The sequence below is a fragment of the Labrus mixtus genome, chromosome 23 (genome assembly GCF_963584025.1).
Source record: "Labrus mixtus chromosome 23, fLabMix1.1, whole genome shotgun sequence".
In the NCBI taxonomy this organism is placed as follows: domain Eukaryota; kingdom Metazoa; phylum Chordata; class Actinopteri; order Labriformes; family Labridae; genus Labrus; species Labrus mixtus.
The window spans coordinates 10,001-22,500 of NC_083634.1; the positions used below are offsets into that span (position 1 = coordinate 10,001).

The 12,500-nt window shown below is 43.8% G+C and overlaps 35 non-coding genes and 13 pseudogenes across 35 annotated transcripts in view; all 48 read left to right on the forward strand.

Moving 5' to 3' along the window:
* The window catches only part of LOC132959154 (5S ribosomal RNA), a 119-nt gene extending 68 nt beyond the window's left edge, over window positions 1-51 (forward strand). Inside the window, exon 1 of the ribosomal RNA XR_009666944.1 lies at window positions 1-51. This exon is cut by the window's left edge and continues 68 nt beyond it. This is a non-coding gene — a ribosomal RNA (5S ribosomal RNA).
* Window positions 52-404: 353 nt separating this feature from the next.
* Window positions 405-523, forward strand: LOC132959140 (5S ribosomal RNA). Its single transcript, XR_009666931.1, has one exon. It is a non-coding gene; the product is annotated as a 5S ribosomal RNA (ribosomal RNA).
* Window positions 524-642: 119 nt separating this feature from the next.
* On the forward strand, window positions 643-761 carry LOC132959135 (5S ribosomal RNA). The gene has a single exon (XR_009666926.1). It is a non-coding gene; the product is annotated as a 5S ribosomal RNA (ribosomal RNA).
* Window positions 762-1,112: 351 nt separating this feature from the next.
* Window positions 1,113-1,221, forward strand: LOC132959087 (5S ribosomal RNA; annotated as a pseudogene).
* A 123-nt stretch (window positions 1,222-1,344) lies between these two features.
* On the forward strand, window positions 1,345-1,463 carry LOC132959027 (5S ribosomal RNA). The gene has a single exon (XR_009666874.1). It is a non-coding gene; the product is annotated as a 5S ribosomal RNA (ribosomal RNA).
* Window positions 1,464-1,582: 119 nt separating this feature from the next.
* Window positions 1,583-1,701, forward strand: LOC132959160 (5S ribosomal RNA). Its single transcript, XR_009666950.1, has one exon. It is a non-coding gene; the product is annotated as a 5S ribosomal RNA (ribosomal RNA).
* Window positions 1,702-1,823: 122 nt separating this feature from the next.
* Window positions 1,824-1,932, forward strand: LOC132959082 (5S ribosomal RNA; annotated as a pseudogene).
* Window positions 1,933-2,054: 122 nt separating this feature from the next.
* On the forward strand, window positions 2,055-2,173 carry LOC132959159 (5S ribosomal RNA). The gene has a single exon (XR_009666949.1). It is a non-coding gene; the product is annotated as a 5S ribosomal RNA (ribosomal RNA).
* A 120-nt stretch (window positions 2,174-2,293) lies between these two features.
* LOC132959021 (5S ribosomal RNA) lies at window positions 2,294-2,412 on the forward strand. Its single transcript, XR_009666868.1, has one exon. It is a non-coding gene; the product is annotated as a 5S ribosomal RNA (ribosomal RNA).
* Window positions 2,413-2,532: 120 nt separating this feature from the next.
* On the forward strand, window positions 2,533-2,651 carry LOC132959145 (5S ribosomal RNA). The gene has a single exon (XR_009666936.1). It is a non-coding gene; the product is annotated as a 5S ribosomal RNA (ribosomal RNA).
* A 120-nt stretch (window positions 2,652-2,771) lies between these two features.
* LOC132959132 (5S ribosomal RNA) lies at window positions 2,772-2,890 on the forward strand. Its single transcript, XR_009666923.1, has one exon. It is a non-coding gene; the product is annotated as a 5S ribosomal RNA (ribosomal RNA).
* A 120-nt stretch (window positions 2,891-3,010) lies between these two features.
* Window positions 3,011-3,129, forward strand: LOC132959150 (5S ribosomal RNA). Its single transcript, XR_009666940.1, has one exon. It is a non-coding gene; the product is annotated as a 5S ribosomal RNA (ribosomal RNA).
* A 122-nt stretch (window positions 3,130-3,251) lies between these two features.
* On the forward strand, window positions 3,252-3,370 carry LOC132959161 (5S ribosomal RNA). Its single transcript, XR_009666951.1, has one exon. It is a non-coding gene; the product is annotated as a 5S ribosomal RNA (ribosomal RNA).
* Window positions 3,371-3,490: 120 nt separating this feature from the next.
* On the forward strand, window positions 3,491-3,609 carry LOC132959022 (5S ribosomal RNA). The gene has a single exon (XR_009666869.1). It is a non-coding gene; the product is annotated as a 5S ribosomal RNA (ribosomal RNA).
* A 120-nt stretch (window positions 3,610-3,729) lies between these two features.
* Window positions 3,730-3,848, forward strand: LOC132959146 (5S ribosomal RNA). The gene has a single exon (XR_009666937.1). It is a non-coding gene; the product is annotated as a 5S ribosomal RNA (ribosomal RNA).
* A 120-nt stretch (window positions 3,849-3,968) lies between these two features.
* LOC132959133 (5S ribosomal RNA) lies at window positions 3,969-4,087 on the forward strand. The gene has a single exon (XR_009666924.1). It is a non-coding gene; the product is annotated as a 5S ribosomal RNA (ribosomal RNA).
* A 120-nt stretch (window positions 4,088-4,207) lies between these two features.
* LOC132959164 (5S ribosomal RNA) lies at window positions 4,208-4,326 on the forward strand. Its single transcript, XR_009666953.1, has one exon. It is a non-coding gene; the product is annotated as a 5S ribosomal RNA (ribosomal RNA).
* A 354-nt stretch (window positions 4,327-4,680) lies between these two features.
* Window positions 4,681-4,799, forward strand: LOC132959046 (5S ribosomal RNA). The gene has a single exon (XR_009666892.1). It is a non-coding gene; the product is annotated as a 5S ribosomal RNA (ribosomal RNA).
* A 119-nt stretch (window positions 4,800-4,918) lies between these two features.
* Window positions 4,919-5,037, forward strand: LOC132959136 (5S ribosomal RNA). The gene has a single exon (XR_009666927.1). It is a non-coding gene; the product is annotated as a 5S ribosomal RNA (ribosomal RNA).
* Window positions 5,038-5,159: 122 nt separating this feature from the next.
* Window positions 5,160-5,268, forward strand: LOC132959091 (5S ribosomal RNA; annotated as a pseudogene).
* A 120-nt stretch (window positions 5,269-5,388) lies between these two features.
* On the forward strand, window positions 5,389-5,497 carry LOC132959105 (5S ribosomal RNA; annotated as a pseudogene).
* Window positions 5,498-5,620: 123 nt separating this feature from the next.
* LOC132959086 (5S ribosomal RNA) lies at window positions 5,621-5,739 on the forward strand. Its single transcript, XR_009666899.1, has one exon. It is a non-coding gene; the product is annotated as a 5S ribosomal RNA (ribosomal RNA).
* Window positions 5,740-5,858: 119 nt separating this feature from the next.
* LOC132959156 (5S ribosomal RNA) lies at window positions 5,859-5,977 on the forward strand. Its single transcript, XR_009666946.1, has one exon. It is a non-coding gene; the product is annotated as a 5S ribosomal RNA (ribosomal RNA).
* A 120-nt stretch (window positions 5,978-6,097) lies between these two features.
* Window positions 6,098-6,216, forward strand: LOC132959024 (5S ribosomal RNA). Its single transcript, XR_009666871.1, has one exon. It is a non-coding gene; the product is annotated as a 5S ribosomal RNA (ribosomal RNA).
* A 120-nt stretch (window positions 6,217-6,336) lies between these two features.
* Window positions 6,337-6,455, forward strand: LOC132959043 (5S ribosomal RNA). Its single transcript, XR_009666889.1, has one exon. It is a non-coding gene; the product is annotated as a 5S ribosomal RNA (ribosomal RNA).
* A 352-nt stretch (window positions 6,456-6,807) lies between these two features.
* Window positions 6,808-6,926, forward strand: LOC132959155 (5S ribosomal RNA). Its single transcript, XR_009666945.1, has one exon. It is a non-coding gene; the product is annotated as a 5S ribosomal RNA (ribosomal RNA).
* Window positions 6,927-7,280: 354 nt separating this feature from the next.
* On the forward strand, window positions 7,281-7,399 carry LOC132959141 (5S ribosomal RNA). Its single transcript, XR_009666932.1, has one exon. It is a non-coding gene; the product is annotated as a 5S ribosomal RNA (ribosomal RNA).
* A 119-nt stretch (window positions 7,400-7,518) lies between these two features.
* Window positions 7,519-7,637, forward strand: LOC132959033 (5S ribosomal RNA). The gene has a single exon (XR_009666879.1). It is a non-coding gene; the product is annotated as a 5S ribosomal RNA (ribosomal RNA).
* Window positions 7,638-7,759: 122 nt separating this feature from the next.
* Window positions 7,760-7,868, forward strand: LOC132959106 (5S ribosomal RNA; annotated as a pseudogene).
* A 120-nt stretch (window positions 7,869-7,988) lies between these two features.
* Window positions 7,989-8,097, forward strand: LOC132959084 (5S ribosomal RNA; annotated as a pseudogene).
* Window positions 8,098-8,221: 124 nt separating this feature from the next.
* Window positions 8,222-8,340, forward strand: LOC132959098 (5S ribosomal RNA). The gene has a single exon (XR_009666900.1). It is a non-coding gene; the product is annotated as a 5S ribosomal RNA (ribosomal RNA).
* A 119-nt stretch (window positions 8,341-8,459) lies between these two features.
* On the forward strand, window positions 8,460-8,568 carry LOC132959054 (5S ribosomal RNA; annotated as a pseudogene).
* Window positions 8,569-8,688: 120 nt separating this feature from the next.
* LOC132959134 (5S ribosomal RNA) lies at window positions 8,689-8,807 on the forward strand. The gene has a single exon (XR_009666925.1). It is a non-coding gene; the product is annotated as a 5S ribosomal RNA (ribosomal RNA).
* Window positions 8,808-8,927: 120 nt separating this feature from the next.
* LOC132959165 (5S ribosomal RNA) lies at window positions 8,928-9,046 on the forward strand. The gene has a single exon (XR_009666954.1). It is a non-coding gene; the product is annotated as a 5S ribosomal RNA (ribosomal RNA).
* Window positions 9,047-9,400: 354 nt separating this feature from the next.
* LOC132959142 (5S ribosomal RNA) lies at window positions 9,401-9,519 on the forward strand. Its single transcript, XR_009666933.1, has one exon. It is a non-coding gene; the product is annotated as a 5S ribosomal RNA (ribosomal RNA).
* Window positions 9,520-9,638: 119 nt separating this feature from the next.
* On the forward strand, window positions 9,639-9,757 carry LOC132959138 (5S ribosomal RNA). The gene has a single exon (XR_009666929.1). It is a non-coding gene; the product is annotated as a 5S ribosomal RNA (ribosomal RNA).
* A 121-nt stretch (window positions 9,758-9,878) lies between these two features.
* On the forward strand, window positions 9,879-9,987 carry LOC132959092 (5S ribosomal RNA; annotated as a pseudogene).
* A 120-nt stretch (window positions 9,988-10,107) lies between these two features.
* LOC132959101 (5S ribosomal RNA) lies at window positions 10,108-10,216 on the forward strand (annotated as a pseudogene).
* A 123-nt stretch (window positions 10,217-10,339) lies between these two features.
* Window positions 10,340-10,458, forward strand: LOC132959110 (5S ribosomal RNA). Its single transcript, XR_009666901.1, has one exon. It is a non-coding gene; the product is annotated as a 5S ribosomal RNA (ribosomal RNA).
* A 119-nt stretch (window positions 10,459-10,577) lies between these two features.
* Window positions 10,578-10,696, forward strand: LOC132959019 (5S ribosomal RNA). Its single transcript, XR_009666866.1, has one exon. It is a non-coding gene; the product is annotated as a 5S ribosomal RNA (ribosomal RNA).
* A 123-nt stretch (window positions 10,697-10,819) lies between these two features.
* On the forward strand, window positions 10,820-10,938 carry LOC132959036 (5S ribosomal RNA). The gene has a single exon (XR_009666882.1). It is a non-coding gene; the product is annotated as a 5S ribosomal RNA (ribosomal RNA).
* Window positions 10,939-11,060: 122 nt separating this feature from the next.
* Window positions 11,061-11,179, forward strand: LOC132959137 (5S ribosomal RNA). The gene has a single exon (XR_009666928.1). It is a non-coding gene; the product is annotated as a 5S ribosomal RNA (ribosomal RNA).
* A 121-nt stretch (window positions 11,180-11,300) lies between these two features.
* Window positions 11,301-11,409, forward strand: LOC132959057 (5S ribosomal RNA; annotated as a pseudogene).
* A 122-nt stretch (window positions 11,410-11,531) lies between these two features.
* Window positions 11,532-11,640, forward strand: LOC132959069 (5S ribosomal RNA; annotated as a pseudogene).
* A 120-nt stretch (window positions 11,641-11,760) lies between these two features.
* Window positions 11,761-11,869, forward strand: LOC132959088 (5S ribosomal RNA; annotated as a pseudogene).
* Window positions 11,870-11,993: 124 nt separating this feature from the next.
* Window positions 11,994-12,112, forward strand: LOC132959129 (5S ribosomal RNA). Its single transcript, XR_009666921.1, has one exon. It is a non-coding gene; the product is annotated as a 5S ribosomal RNA (ribosomal RNA).
* A 120-nt stretch (window positions 12,113-12,232) lies between these two features.
* On the forward strand, window positions 12,233-12,351 carry LOC132959053 (5S ribosomal RNA). Its single transcript, XR_009666896.1, has one exon. It is a non-coding gene; the product is annotated as a 5S ribosomal RNA (ribosomal RNA).
* Window positions 12,352-12,472: 121 nt separating this feature from the next.
* The window catches only part of LOC132959085 (5S ribosomal RNA), a 109-nt pseudogene continuing 81 nt past the window's right edge, over window positions 12,473-12,500 (forward strand).

Sequence of the window (12,500 nt, forward strand, 5' to 3'; positions counted from 1 at the left end):
TGGTTAGTACATGGATGGGAGACCGCCTGGGAATACCAGGTGCTGTAAGTTTTTTCATTTTTTTGATCATATGTTTTTTTTTATCATATAGAGACATATTCACATGTCCAAAAATTCAGCCAGAATCAAGGGCATGACATCTTTAAAAGGCCCCTTTCTGCACACAATAATGGCTTAAGGACATACCACCCTGAACTTGTCCGATCTTGGAAGCTAAGCAGCGTCGGGCCTGGTTAGTACTTGGATGGGAGACCGCCTGGGAATACCAGACGCTTTAAGCTTTTTTTATTTTTTTGATCATATGTTTTTTTTTTATCATAGAGAGACATATTCACATGTCCAAAAATTCAGCCAGAATCAAGGGCATGACATCTTTAAAAGGCCCCTGTCTGCAGACAATAATGGCTTACGGCCATACCACCCTGAACACGCCCGATCTCGTTCGATCTCAGAAGCTAAGCAGGGTCGGGCCTGGTTAGTACTTGGATGGGAGACCGCCTGGGAATACCAGGTGCTGTAAGCTTTTTCATTTTTTTGATCATGTTTTTTTTTATCATATAGAGACATATTCACATGTCCAAAAATTCAGCCAGAATCAAGGGCATGACATCTTTAAAAGGCCCCTGTCTGCACACAATAATGGCTTACGGCCAAACCACCCTGAACACGCCTGATCTCGTCCGATCTCGGAAGCTAAGCAGGGTCGGGCCTGGTTAGTACTTGGATGGGAGACCGCCTGGGAATACCAGGTGCTGTAAGCTTTTTAATTTTTTTGATCATATGTTTTTTTTTTATCATATAGAGACATATTCACATGTCCAAAAATTCAGCCAGAATCAAGGGCATGATATCTTTAAAAGGCCCCTTTCTGCACACAATAATGCCTTACGTCCATACCACCCTGAACACGCCCGATCTCAGAAGCAAAGCAGCGTGGGGCCTGGTTAATACTTGGATGGGAGACCGCCTAGGAATACCAGGTGCTGTAAGCTTTTTCATTTTTTTGATCATATGTTTTTTTTATCATATAGAGACATATTCACATGTCCAAAAATTCAGCCAGAATCAAGGGCATGACATCTTTAAAAGGCCCCTTTCTGCACACAATAATGGCTTACGGCCAAACCACCCTGAACTCGTCCGATCTTGGAAGCTAAGCAGGGTCGGGCCTGGTTAGTACTTGGATGGGAGACCGCCTGGGAATACCAGACGCTGTATGCTTTTTTTATTTTTTTGATCATATGTTTTTTTTTTATCATAGAGAGACATATTCACATGTCCAAAAATTCAGCCAGAATCAAGGGCATGACATCTTTAAAAGGCCCCTGTCTGCAGACAATAATGGCTTACGGCCATACCACCCTCAACACGCCCGATCTCGTTCGATCTCAGAAGCTAAGCAGGGTCGGGCCTGGTTAGTACTTGGATGGGAGACCGCCTGGGAATACCAGGTGCTGTAAGCTTTTTCATTTTTTTGATCATGTTTTTTTTTATCATATAGAGACATATTCACATGTCCAAAAATTCAGCCAGAATCAAGGGCATGACATATTTAAAAGGCCCCTGTCTGCACACAATAATGGCTTACGGCCATACCACCCTGAACACGCCTGATCTCGTCCGATCTCGGAAGCTAAGCAGGGTCGGGCCTGGTTAGTACTTGGATGGGAGACCGCCTGGGAATACCAGGTGCTGTAAGCTTTTTCATTTTTTTGATCATATGTTTTTTTTTTATCATATAGAGACATATTCACATGTCCAAAAATTCAGCCAGAATCAAGGGCATGATATCTTTAAAAGGCCCCTTTCTGCATACAATAATGGCTTAAGGACATACCACCCTGAACTCGTCCGATCTCGGAAGCTAAGCAGGGTCGGGCCTGGTTAGTACTTGGATGGGAGACCACCTTGGAATACCAGGTGCTGTAAGCGTTTTCATTTTTTTGATCATATGTTTTTTTTTGATCATATAGAGACATATTCACATGTCCAAAAATTCAGCCAGAATCAAGGGCATGACATCTTTAAAAGGCCCCTCTCTGCACACAATAATGGCTTATGGCCATACCACCCTGAACACGCCTGATCTCGATCGATCTCGGAAGCTAAGCAGGGTAGGGCCTGGTTAGTACTTGGATGGGAGACCGCCTGGGAATACCAGGTGCTGTAAGCTTTTTCATTTTTTTGATCATATGTTTTTTTTATCATATAGAGACATATTCACATGTCCAAAAATTCAGCCAGAATCAAGGGCATGACATCTTTAAAAGGCCCCTTTCTGCACACAATAATGGCTTACGGCCATACCACCCTGAACACGCCCGATCTTGTCCGATCTCGGAAGCTATGCAGGGTCGGGCCTGGTTAGTACTTGGATGGGAGACCGCCTGGGAATACCAGGTGCTGTAAGCTTTTTCATTTTTTTGATCATATGTTTTTTTTATCATATAGAGACATATTCACATGTCCAAAAATTCAGCCAGAATCAAGGGCATGACATCTTTAAAAGGCCCCTTTCTGCACACAATAATGGCTTACGGCTATACCACCCTGAACACGCCCGATCTCGTCCGATCTCGGAAGCTATGCAGGGTCGGGCCTGGTTAGTACTTGGATGGGAGACCGCCTGGGAATACCAGGTGCTGTAAGCTTTTTCATTTTTTTGATCATATGTTTTTTTTATCATATAGAGACATATTCACATGTCCAAAAATTCAGCCAGAATCAAGGGCATGACATCTTTAAAAGGCCCCTTTCTGCACACAATAATGGCTTACGGCCATACCACCCTGAACACGCCCGATCTCGTCCGATCTCGGAAGCTATGCAGGGTCGGGCCTGGTTAGTACTTGGATGGGAGACCGCCTGGGAATACCAGGTGCTGTAAGCTTTTTCATTTTTTTGATCATATGTTTTTTTTATCATATAGAGACATATTCACATGTCCAAAAATTCAGCCAGAATCAAGGGCATGACATCTTTAAAAGGCCCCTCTCTGCACACAATAATGGCTTACGGCCATACCACCCTGAACACGCCTGATCTCGTCCGATCTCGGAAGCTAAGCAGGGTAGGGCCTGGTTAGTACATGGATGGGAGACCGCCTGGGAATACCAGGTGCTGTAAGCGTTTTCATTTTTTTGATCATATGTTTTTTTTTGATCATATAGAGACATATTCACATGTCCAAAAATTCAGCCAGAATCAAGGGCATGACATCTTTAAAAGGCCCCTCTCTGCACACAATAATGGCTTATGGCCATACCACCCTGAACACGCCTGATCTCGATCGATCTCGGAAGCTAAGCAGGGTAGGGCCTGGTTAGTACTTGGATGGGAGACCGCCTGGGAATACCAGGTGCTGTAAGCTTTTTCATTTTTTTGATCATATGTTTTTTTTATCATATAGAGACATATTCACATGTCCAAAAATTCAGCCAGAATCAAGGGCATGACATCTTTAAAAGGCCCCTTTCTGCACACAATAATGGCTTACGGCCATACCACCCTGAACACGCCCGATCTTGTCCGATCTCGGAAGCTATGCAGGGTCGGGCCTGGTTAGTACTTGGATGGGAGACCGCCTGGGAATACCAGGTGCTGTAAGCTTTTTCATTTTTTTGATCATATGTTTTTTTTATCATATAGAGACATATTCACATGTCCAAAAATTCAGCCAGAATCAAGGGCATGACATCTTTAAAAGGCCCCTTTCTGCACACAATAATGGCTTACGGCTATACCACCCTGAACACGCCCGATCTCGTCCGATCTCGGAAGCTATGCAGGGTCGGGCCTGGTTAGTACTTGGATGGGAGACCGCCTGGGAATACCAGGTGCTGTAAGCTTTTTCATTTTTTTGATCATATGTTTTTTTTATCATATAGAGACATATTCACATGTCCAAAAATTCAGCCAGAATCAAGGGCATGACATCTTTAAAAGGCCCCTTTCTGCACACAATAATGGCTTACGGCCATACCACCCTGAACACGCCCGATCTCGTCCGATCTCGGAAGCTATGCAGGGTCGGGCCTGGTTAGTACTTGGATGGGAGACCGCCTGGGAATACCAGGTGCTGTAAGCTTTTTCATTTTTTTGATCATATGTTTTTTTTATCATATAGAGACATATTCACATGTCCAAAAATTCAGCCAGAATCAAGGGCATGACATCTTTAAAAGGCCCCTCTCTGCACACAATAATGGCTTACGGCCATACCACCCTGAACACGCCTGATCTCGTCAGATCTCGGAAGCTAAGCAGGGTAGGGCCTGGTTAGTACATGGATGGGAGACCGCCTGGGAATACCAGGTGCTGTAAGTTTTTTCATTTTTTTGATCATATGTTTTTTTTTTATCATATAGAGACATATTCACATGTCCAAAAATTCTGCCAGAATCAAGGGCATGACATCTTTAAAAGGCCCCTTTCTGCACACAATAATGGCTTAAGGACATACCACCCTGAACTTGTCCGATCTTGGAAGCTAAGCAGCGTCGGGCCTGGTTAGTACTTGGATGGGAGACCGCCTGGGAATACCAGACGCTGTAAGCTTTTTTTATTTTTTTGATCATATGTTTTTTTTTTATCATAGAGAGACATATTCACATGTCCAAAAATTCAGCCAGAATCAAGGGCATGACATCTTTAAAAGGCCCCTGTCTGCAGACAATAATGGCTTACGGCCATACCACCCTGAACACGCCCGATCTCGTTCGATCTCAGAAGCTAAGCAGGGTCGGGCCTGGTTAGTACTTGGATGGGAGACCGCCTGGGAATACATTGTGCTGTAAGCTTTTTCATTTTTTTGATCATGTTTTTTTTTATCATATAGAGACATATTCACATGTCCAAAAATTCAGCCAGAATCAAGGGCATGACATCTTTAAAAGGCCCCTGTCTGCACACAATAATGGCTTACGGCCAAACCACCCTGAACACGCCTGATCTCGTCCGATCTCGGAAGCTAAGCAGGGTCGGGCCTGGTTAGTACTTGGATGGGAGACCGCCTGGGAATACCAGGTGCTGTAAGCTTTTTAATTTTTTTGATCATATGTTTTTTTTTTATCATATAGAGACATATTCACATGTCCAAAAATTCAGCCAGAATCAAGGGCATGATATCTTTAAAAGGCCCCTTTCTGCACACAATAATGCCTTACGTCCATACCACCCTGAACACGCCCGATCTCAGAAGCAAAGCAGGGTGGGGCCTGGTTAATACTTGGATGGGAGACCGCCTAGGAATACCAGGTGCTGTAAGCTTTTTCATTTTTTTGATCATATGTTTTTTTTATCATATAGAGACATATTCACATGTCCAAAAATTCAGCCAGAATCAAGGGCATGACATCTTTAAAAGGCCCCTTTCTGCACACAATAATGGCTTACGGCCAAACCACCCTGAACTCGTCAGATCTTGGAAGCTAAGCAGGGTCGGGCCTGGTTAGTACTTGGATGGGAGACCGCCTGGGAATACCAGACGCTGTATGCTTTTTTTATTTTTTTGATCATATGTTTTTTTTTTATCATAGAGAGACATATTCACATGTCCAAAAATTCAGCCAGAATCAAGGGCATGACATCTTTAAAAGGCCCCTGTCTGCAGACAATAATGGCTTACGGCCATACCACCCTGAACACGCCCGATCTCATTCGATCTCAGAAGCTAAGCAGGGTCGGGCCTGGTTAGTACTTGGATGGGAGACCGCCTGGGAATACCAGGTGCTGTAAGCTTTTTCATTTTTTTGATCATGTTTTTTTTTATCATATAGAGACATATTCACATGTCCAAAAATTCAGCCAGAATCAAGGGCATGACATCTTTAAAAGGCCCCTTTCTGCACACAATAATGGCTTACGGCCATACCACCCTGAACACGCCCGATCTCGTCCGGTCTCGGAAGCTATGCAGGGTCGGGCCTGGTTAGTACTTGGATGGGAGACCGCCTGGGAATACCAGGTGCTGTAAGCTTTTTCATTTTTTTGATCATATGTTTTTTTTATCATATAGAGACATATTCACATGTCCAAAAATTCAGCCAGAATCAAGGGCATGACATCTTTAAAAGGCCCCTTTCTGCACACAATAATGGCTTACGGCCATACCACCCTGAACACGCCCGATCTCGTCCGATCTCGGAAGCTATGCAGGGTCGGGCCTGGTTAGTACTTGGATGGGAGACCGCCTGGGTATACCAGGTGCTGTAAGCTTTTTCATTTTTTTGATCATATGTTTTTTTTATCGTATAGAGACATATTCACATGTCCAAAAATTCAGCCAGAATCAAGGGCATGACATCTTTAAAAGGCCCCTGTCTGCACACAATAATGGCTTACGGCCATACCACCCTGAACACGCCTGATCTCGTCCGATCTCGTAAGCTAAGCAGGGTAGGGCCTGGTTAGTACATGGATGGGAGACCGCCTGGGAATACCAGGTGCTGTAAGTTTTTTCATTTTTTTGATCATATGTTTTTTTTTTATCATATAGAGACATATTCACATGTCCAAAAATTCAGCCAGAATCAAGGGCATGACATCTTTAAAAGGCCCCTTTCTGCACACAATAATGGCTTAAGGACATACCACCCTGAACTTGTCCGATCTTGGAAGCTAAGCAGCGTCGGGCCTGGTTAGTACTTGGATGGGAGACCGCCTGGGAATACCAGACGCTGTAAGCTTTTTTTATTTTTTTGATCATATGTTTTTTTTATCATATAGAGACATATTCACATGTCCAAAAATTCAGCCAGAATCAAGGGCATGACATCTTTAAAAGGCCCCTCTCTGCACACAATAATGGCTTACGGCCATACCACCCTGAACACGCCTGATCTCGTCCGATCTCGGAAGCTAAGCAGGGTAGGGCCTGGTTAGTACATGGATGGGAGACCGCCTGGGAATACCAGGTGCTGTAAGTTTTTTCATTTTTTTGATCATATGTTTTTTTTTTATCATATAGAGACATATTCACATGTCCGAAAATTCAGCCAGAATCAAGGGCATGACATCTTTAAAAGGCCCCTTTCTGCACACAATAATGGCTTAAGGACATACCACCCTGAACTTGTCCGATCTTGGAAGCTAAGCAGCGTCGGGCCTGGTTAGTACTTGGATGGGAGACCGCCTGGGAATACCAGACGCTGTAAGCTTTTTTTATTTTTTTGATCATATGTTTTTTTTTTATCATAGAGAGACATATTCACATGTCCAAAAATTCAGCCAGAATCAAGGGCATGACATCTTTAAAAGGCCCCTGTCTGCAGACAATAATGGCTTACGGCCATACCACCCTGAACACGCCCGATCTCGTTCGATCTCAGAAGCTAAGCAGGGTCGGGCCTGGTTAGTACTTGGATGGGAGACCGCCTGGGAATACCAGGTGCTGTAAGCTTTTTCATTTTTTTGATCATGTTTTTTTTTATCATATAGAGACATATTCACATGTCCAAAAATTCAGCCAGAATCAAGGGCATGACATCTTTAAAAGGCCCCTGTCTGCACACAATAATGGCTTACGGCCAAACCACCCTGAACACGCCTGATCTCGTCCGATCTCGGAAGCTAAGCAGGGTCGGGCCTGGTTAGTACTTGGATGGGAGACCGCCTGGGAATATCAGGTACTGTAAGCTTTTTAATTTTTTTGATCATATGTTTTTTTTTTATCATATAGAGACATATTCACATGTCCAAAAATTCAGCCAGAATCAAGGGCATGATATCTTTAAAAGGCCCCTTTCTGCACACAATAATGCCTTAGGTCCATACCACCCTGAACACGCCCGATCTCAGAAGCAAAGCAGGGTGGGGCCTGGTTAATACTTGGATGGGAGACCGCCTAGGAATACCAGGTGCTGTAAGCTTTTTCATTTTTTTGATCATATGTTTTTTTTATCATATAGAGACATATTCACATGTCCAAAAATTCAGCCAGAATCAAGGGCATGACATCTTTAAAAGGCCCCTTTCTGCACACAATAATGGCTTACGGCCAAACCACCCTGAACTCATCCGATCTTGGAAGCTAAGCAGGGTCGGGCCTGGTTAGTACTTGGATGGGAGACCGCCTGGGAATACCAGACGCTGTATGCTTTTTTTATTTTTTTTCATCATATGTTTTTTTTTTATCATAGAGAGACATATTCACATGTCCAAAAATTCAGCCAGAATCAAGGGCATGACATCTTTAACAGGCCCCTGTCTGCAGACAATAATGGCTTACGGCCATACCACCCTGAACACGCCCGATCTCATTCGATCTCAGAAGCTAAGCAGGGTCGGGCCTGGTTAGTACTTGGATGGGAGACCGCCTGGGAATACCAGGTGCTGTAAGCTTTTTCATTTTTTTGATCATGTTTTTTTTTATCATATAGAGACATATTCACATGTCCAAAAATTCAGCCAGAATCAAGGGCATGACATCTTTAAAAGGCCCCTTTCTGCACACAATAATGGCTTACGGCCATACCACCCTGAACACGCCCGATCTCGGAAGCTATGCAGGGTCGGGCCTGGTTAGTACTTGGATGGGAGACCGCCTGGGAATACCAGGTGCTGTAAGCTTTTTCATTTTTTTGATCATATGTTTTTTTTATCATATAGAGACATATTCACATGTCCAAAAATTCAGCCAGAATCAAGGGCATGACATCTTTAAAAGGCCCCTTTCTGCACACAATAATGGCTTACGGCCATACCACCCTGAACACGCCCGATCTCGTCCGATCTCGGAAGCTATGCAGGGTCGGGCCTGGTTAGTACTTGGATGGGAGACCGCCTGGGAATACCAGGTGCTGTAAGCTTTTTCATTTTTTTGATCATATGTTTTTTTTATCATATAGAGACATATTCACATGTCCAAAAATTCAGCCAGAATCAAGGGCATGACATCTTTAAAAGGCCCCTGTCTGCACACAATAATGGCTTACGGCCATACCACCCTGAACACGCCTGATCTCGTCAGATCTCGGAAGCTAAGCAGGGTAGGGCCTGGTTAGTACATGGATGGGAGACCGCCTGGGAATACCAGGTGCTGTAAGTTTTTTCATTTTTTTGATCATATGTTTTTTTTTTATCATATAGAGACATATTCACATGTCCAAAAATTCAGCCAGAATCAAGGGCATGACATCTTTAAAAGGCCCCTTTCTGCACACAATAATGGCTTAAGGACATACCACCCTGAACTTGTCCGATCTTGGAAGCTAAGCAGCGTCGGGCCTGGTTAGTACTTGGATGGGAGACCGCTTGGGAATACCAGACGCTGTAAGCTTTTTTTATTTTTTTGATCATATGTTTTTTTTTTATCATAGAGAGACATATTCACATGTCCAAAAATTCAGCCAGAATCAAGGGCATGACATCTTTAAAAGGCCCCTGTCTGCAGACAATAATGGCTTACGGCCATACCACCCTGAACACGCCCGATCTCGTTCGATCTCAGAAGCTAAGCAGGGTCGGGCCTGGTTAGTACTTGGATGGGAGACCGCCTGGGAATACCAGGTGCTGTAAGCTTTTTCATTTTTTTGATCATGTTTTTTTTTATCATATAGAGACATATTCACATGTCCAAAAATTCAGCCAGAATCAAGGGCATGACATCTTTAAAAGGCCCCTGTCTGCACACAATAATGGCTTACGGCCAAACCACCCTGAACACGCCTGATCTCGTCCGATCTCGGAAGCTAAGCAGGGTCGGGCCTGGTTAGTACTTGGATGGGAGACCGCCTGGGAATACCAGGTGCTGTAAGCTTTTTAATTTTTTTGATCATATGTTTTTTTTTATCATATAGAGACATATTCACATGTCCAAAAATTCAGCCAGAATCAAGGGCATGATATCTTTAAAAGGCCCCTTTCTGCACACAATAATGCCTTACGTCCATACCACCCTGAACACGCCCGATCTCAGAAGCAAAGCAGGGTGGGGCCTGGTTAATACTTGGATGGGAGACCGCCTAGGAATACCAGGTGCTGTAAGCTTTTTCATTTTTTTGATCATATGTTTTTTTTATCATATAGAGACATATTCACATGTCCAAAAATTCAGCCAGAATCAAGGGCATGACATCTTTAAAAGGCCCCTTTCTGCACACAATAATGGCTTACGGCCAAACCACCATGAACTCGTCCGATCTTGGAAGCTAAGCAGGGTCGGGCCTGGTTAGTACTTGGATGGGAGACCGCCTGGGAATACCAGACGCTGTATGCTTTTTTTATTTTTTTGATCATATGTTTTTTTTTTATCATAGAGAGACATATTCACATGTCCAAAAATTCAGCCAGAATCAAGGGCATGACATCTTTAAAAGGCCCCTGTCTGCAGACAATAATGGCTTACGGCCATACCACCCTGAACACGCCCGATCTCATTCGATCTCAGAAGCTAAGCAGGGTCGGGCCTGGTTAGTACTTGGATGGGAGACCGCCTGGGAATACCAGGTGCTGTAAGCTTTTTCATTTTTTTGATCATGTTTTTTTTTATCATATAGAGACATATTCACATGTCCAAAAATTCAGCCAGAATCAAGGGCATGACATCTTTAAAAGGCCCCTTTCTGCACACAATAATGGCTTACGGCCATACCACTCTGAACATGCCCGATCTCGTCCGATCTCGGAAGCTATGCAGGGTCGGGCCTGGTTAGTACTTGGATGGGAGACCGCCTGGGAATACCAGGTGCTGTAAGCTTTTTCATTTTTTTTGATCATATGTTCTTTTTTTATCATATAGAGACATATTCACATGTCCAAAAATTCAGCCAGAATCAAGGGCATGACATCTTTAAAAGGCCCCTTTCTGCACACAATAATGCCTTGCGGCCATACCACCCTGAACACGCCCGATCTCGTCCGATCTCAGAAGCTAAGCAGGGTCGGGCCTGGTTAGTACTTGGATGGGAGACCGCCTGGGAATACCAGGTGCTGTAAGCTTTTTCATTTTGTTTAATCATATGTTTTTTTTTATCATATAGAGACATATTCACATGTCCAAAAATTCAGCCAGAATCAAGGGCATGACATCTTTAAAAGGCCCCTTTCTGCACACAATAATGGCTTACGGCCATACCACCCTGAACACGCCTGATCTCGTCAGATCTCGGAAGCTAAGCAGGGTTGGGCCTGGTTAGTACTTGGATGGGAGACCGCCTGGGAATACCAGGTGCTGTAAGCTTTTTCATTTTTTTTGATCATATGTTTTTTTTATCATATAGAGACATATTCACATGTCCAAAAATTCAGCCAGAATCAAGGGCATGACATCTTTAAAAGGCCCCTGTCTGCACACAATAATGGCTTACGGCCATACCACCCTGAACACGCCCGATCTCGGAAGCTAAGCAAGGTCAGGCCTGGTTAGTACTTGGATGGGAGACCGCCTGGGAATACCAGGTGCTGTAAGCTTTTTCATTTTTTTGATCATATGTTTTTTTTTTTTCATATAGAGACATATTCACATGTCCAAAAATTCAGCCAGAATCAAGGGCATGACATCTTTAAAAGGCCCCTTTCTGCACACAATAATGACTTATGGCCATACCACCCTGAACACGCCCGATCTCGGAAGCTAAGCAAGGTCAGGCCTGGTTAGTACTTGGATGGGAGACCGCCTAGGAATACCAGGTGCTGTAAGCTTTTTCATTTTTTTGATCATATGTTTTTTTTATCATATAGAGACATATTCACATGTCCAAAAATTCAGCCAGAATCAAGGGCATGACATCTTTAAAAGGCCCCTTTCTGCACACAATAATGGCTTACGGCCAAACCACCCTGAACTCGTCCGATCTTGGAAGCTAAGCAGGGTCGGGCCTGGTTAGTACTTGGATGGGAGACCGCCTGGGAATACCAGACGCTGTATGCTTTTTTTATTTTTTTTGATCATATGTTTTTTTTTTATCATAGAGAGACATATTCACATGTCCAAAAATTCAGCCAGAATCAAGGGCATGACATCTTTAAAAGGCCCCTGTCTGCAGACAATAATGGCTTACGGCCATACCACCCTGAACACGCCCGATCTCATTCGATCTCGGAAGCTATGCAGGGTCGGGCCTGGTTAGTACTTGGATGGGAGACCGCCTGGGAATACCAGGTGCTGTAAGCTTTTTCATTTTTTTGATCATATGTTTTTTTTATCATATAGAGACATATTCACATGTCCAAAAATTCAGCCAGAATCAAGGGCATGACATCTTTAAAAGGCCCCTTTCTGCACACAATAATGGCTTACGGCCATACCACCCTGAACACGCCCGATCTCGTCCGATCTCGGAAGCAAAGCAGGGTCGGGCCTGGTTAGTACTTGGATGGGAGACCACCTGGGAATACCAGGTGCTGTAAGCGTTTTCATTTTTTTGATCATATGTTTTTTTTTATCATATAGAGACATATTCACATGTCCAAAAATTCAGCCAGAATCAAGGGCATGACATCTTTAAAAGGCCCCTTTCTGCACACAATAATGACTTATGGCCATACCACCCTGAACACGC